Source organism: Physeter macrocephalus, chromosome 4 (genome assembly GCF_002837175.3).
Source record: "Physeter macrocephalus isolate SW-GA chromosome 4, ASM283717v5, whole genome shotgun sequence".
Classification (NCBI taxonomy): domain Eukaryota; kingdom Metazoa; phylum Chordata; class Mammalia; order Artiodactyla; family Physeteridae; genus Physeter; species Physeter macrocephalus.
The window spans coordinates 73,360,964-73,364,790 of NC_041217.1; the positions used below are offsets into that span (position 1 = coordinate 73,360,964).

Consider the following 3,827-nt stretch of genomic DNA (forward strand, 5'->3'; position numbering starts at 1 on the left):
ATGGGAGAGGCCACAGCAGTGAGAGGCCCGCGTACCGCAAAAAAAAAAAAAAAAAAAAAAAAAAAAAAAAAAAAAAAAAAGAATAGGTAAATTCTCTACATATAGATTTGATTTGAAAAAAATCTCCTATATTATTAAATGAAAAAAAGCAAGACGTGGAAAACTATGCCATCTTTTGTGTAAAAAGAAAAACTAAAAATAAATTCACATTTGCTTGCATATATATAAAAAACTCTGAAATGATAGAAAAGAAAGGAATAACAATGATGGGGCTTAAAACTAAGCAGGTGAGAAACAATGATGAAAAACTTTTCACTGTGTATCTTGATTTTTTTAAAAATTTGAACCAAACTTTTAACAATAAATAAAATGTTCCAACCACAACAAACAAATTCATTTACAAGAACGAAAGCTATTTGGAGTAACCTTGTTTCTAATACCGTAGAGAAAAATACTGTGATCCAAGGAGCTAGGTGAAATTAAAACTCTCCATGATAGGAATCAGCTGCCATATTATAGTAACAGCATTCCATTCAGTTTAGTTTTATACTGTTTGGCCCAAAATAAAAAGGATGTGAATAGAAAAACCCAGTCTAAAATTCATATGACATCTCAAGGGATCCCAAATAGCCAAAACAACCTTGAAAAAGAAGAGGAGTCAGAGGACTTACATCTCCTGACTTCAAAATTTACTACAAAGCTAGAGTAACTGAAACAGTGTGGTACTGGCATAAAGACAGACATACAGATGAATGGAACAGAAAAGAGACTTCAGAAATAAAGCCTTGCATATATGGTCAAATGATTATCAACAAGGGTGTCAAGGCCATTCAATGGAGAAGGGACTGTCTTTTCAACAAATGGTGCTGGAAAAACTGGATATCCACATGCCAAAGAATAAAACTGGACCCTTACCTTAGAGCATATACAAACATTAACTCAAAATGGATCAAAGACCTAAACGTAAGAACTAAAAGTATAAAACTCTTAGAAGGAAACAGAGAAGGAAAAAGCTTCATGACGTTGGAGTTGGCAAAAATTTCTTAATACAACACAAAAAATAGGCAACAAAAGAAAAAGTAAACTGGATCTCATCAAAATTAAAAATTCTGGGGACTTCCCTGGTGGTCCAGTGGTTAAGACTCCGTGCTCCCAATGCAGGGGGCCCAGGTTCAATCCCTGGTGAGGGAACTAGATCCCACATGCCGCAACTGAAAGATTCCGCATGCCGCAACTAAGACCCAGTGCAGCCAAATAAACAATTTTTTTTTTAATTAAAAATTTTTGCGCATCAAAGGACATTATCAACAGAGTAAAAAAATAACCCACAAAATGGGAGAAAACATTTGCAAATCATATATCTGATACAGAACCTACTCAACAACAACAAGAAAACAAACAACCCAATTAAAAAATGGGCAAGGCCTTGAATAGACACTTCTCCACAGAAGATATACGAATGACCAATAAGCACATAAAAAGATGCTCAAAATCACTAATTATTAGAGAAATGCAAACCAAAACAATGAGATACCACTCCATAGCAATTAGGATGGCGTTTATAAAAACAAAAATTTTTTTAAAAAGAAAGAAAATAGCAAGTGTTGGTAATAAGAACTTAGAGAAATTGGAATCCTCGTACATTGCTGATGGGAATGTAAACGATATAGTCACTGGAGAAAACAGTATGACAGTTCCTCAAAAAATTAAACACAGAATTGCCATATGATCCAGCAATTCCAATTCTGGGTATATACCCAAAAGAATTGAAAGCAGGGACTCAAACAGATGTCTGTACACTAATGTTCACAGCAGCATCATACACAATAGCCAAAAGGTGGAAACAACCAAAATGTCCGTTGACAGATGAACAAATAAACAAAACGTGGTAAAGTGTGTGTATATATATATACACACACACATACATGTGTATATATGTATAATGGAATATTATTCAACCTTAAAAAGGAATGAAATTCTGACACATGCTACAACATGGATGAACCTTGAAGGCATTATGCTAAAATGAAATGAGCCAGACACAAAAGGACAAATATTGTATGATTCTACTTACGTGAAATCCTTAGAGTAGTCAAATTTACAGAGACAGAAAGTAGAATAGTGGTTGCCAAGGGCTAAGGGGAGGAATAACAGGGAATTATTTTTTAATGGGTACAGAGTTACTATTTGCCAGGCAGAGAGAAGTTAAAGGTCTTACAACTAGTAAGCAGCAAAGTAGAAATTTGAACCTAGGACTTTCCAACGGCAGAGCTATACTTTTAAAAGTGACCAAAACACATTCTAGTTTAACCAAAGAAGGAAAGATTTCAACTAATTATGTAAAAATACCCCCAAGATTAGTACCAATACTAGACTATTTTCTCATATCCAGACACCAGAATTAAATGTATGCACAACGTCGAGAACGGATGGTTCTGAAGGAGAAAAAGAGAGTTCAAAGTTTTTCAGAATAACCAGCAAAACCTAATGCGACACTCTAGGCAACACATGAAAGATGTGCTAAGCAGCCCCAGTAACAACAAAATTAAAATGACCACTTTCAAAGGCTTCTTCAGATAATTCTTAAAGCTATAAAACAATGAGTAAAAATCTCACTGTTCTCCTCCAATACACCTCTGCACCATAAAAGTGCCCCTTATACAGTCATCTTCACACTCTCAACCAAACTGAATCTAGAAGACAGCAAAGAAGTCACACATAACTAGAGACACTTCTAAGTTTTATTTTTTGATACAACTTTATTGTATTGTATTTTACTCCCTCCTGTGAATATTATCAGGTATTCAGCCAGCCAGAATAGAAGGTTTAATCTGGAAATAGAAACTGCTCAGATTCTAACCTTGGTTATACTCTTCTGTGACATCTACCACTCTCTTTGACAAAACTGGGAACCTACAATTTAATACCAGATATATATCAAGGCTTCGGTAGTATGAATGCAACAGTCAAAACAGTTCATTACAGATGGTACCCCTTCGTGTGTAATAAGTCATTAAATCTCAAAAAAGAAATTTTTACACCACTATTTAAGCTAGAGACATCTTATTCCTTTGAACCCTTGAACCCTCAGGCTTTTGAAAGGCCTTGAACCCTCAAGGCTTTTCAAAGTTGCACTTGCTATTTTTAAGATGTTTCTGTCCACTGCAAGCACAGCTTTCCAGTCAACCATACTCCTTGAAAGCTTTCAGTTCAATATTAATGCATTATACAGAACTCAACTGGGAAATAGCAGCTCTCCAAGCAGAAGATAAAGAGTTAAAAAATGCAGGCTAATGAAAACTTAAGACTGAATCCTAGTGCAATAAGAGACCCATATTTTGGGCTTCCCTGGTGGCGCAGTGGTTCAGAGTCTGCCTGCCAATGCAGGGGACACGGGTTGGAGACCTGGTCCGGGAAGATCCCACAAGCCGCACAGCAACTAAGCCCGTGTGCCACAACTACTGAGCCTGCGCTCTAGAGCCCGCAAACCACAGCTACTGAAGCCCGCATGCCTAGAGCCCGTGCTCCGCAACGAGAGAAGCCACTGAAACGAGAAGCCCGCACACTGCAACGAAGAGTAGCCCCCGCTCGCTGCAACCAGAGGAAGCCCACGCGCAGCAACAAAGACCCAACGCAGCCAAAATGAATTAATAAATAGGGCTTCCCTGGTGGCGCAGTGGTTGAGTCCGCCTGCCAATGCAGGGGACACGGGTTTGTGCCCTGGTCCGGGAGGATCCCACATGCCGCGGAGCGGCTGGGCCCGTGAGCCATGGCCGCGGAGCCTGCGCGTCCGGAGGCTGTGCTCCGCAACGGGAGAGGCCACAACG

At 38.5% G+C, this 3,827-nt stretch overlaps 1 protein-coding gene across 1 annotated transcript in view; it reads right to left on the minus strand.

Annotated features, from left to right (window-relative positions):
• Nucleotides 1–2,123, minus strand: part of GATAD2B (GATA zinc finger domain containing 2B) — a 73,969-nt gene extending 71,846 nt beyond the window's left edge. Inside the window, exon 1 of the mRNA XM_028488815.2 lies at nt 2,075–2,123. The gene's annotated coding sequence lies outside the window, so the exon portion shown is untranslated. The remainder of the gene's footprint in view (nt 1–2,074) is intronic.
• Nucleotides 2,124–3,827: the final 1,704 nt, after the last annotated feature.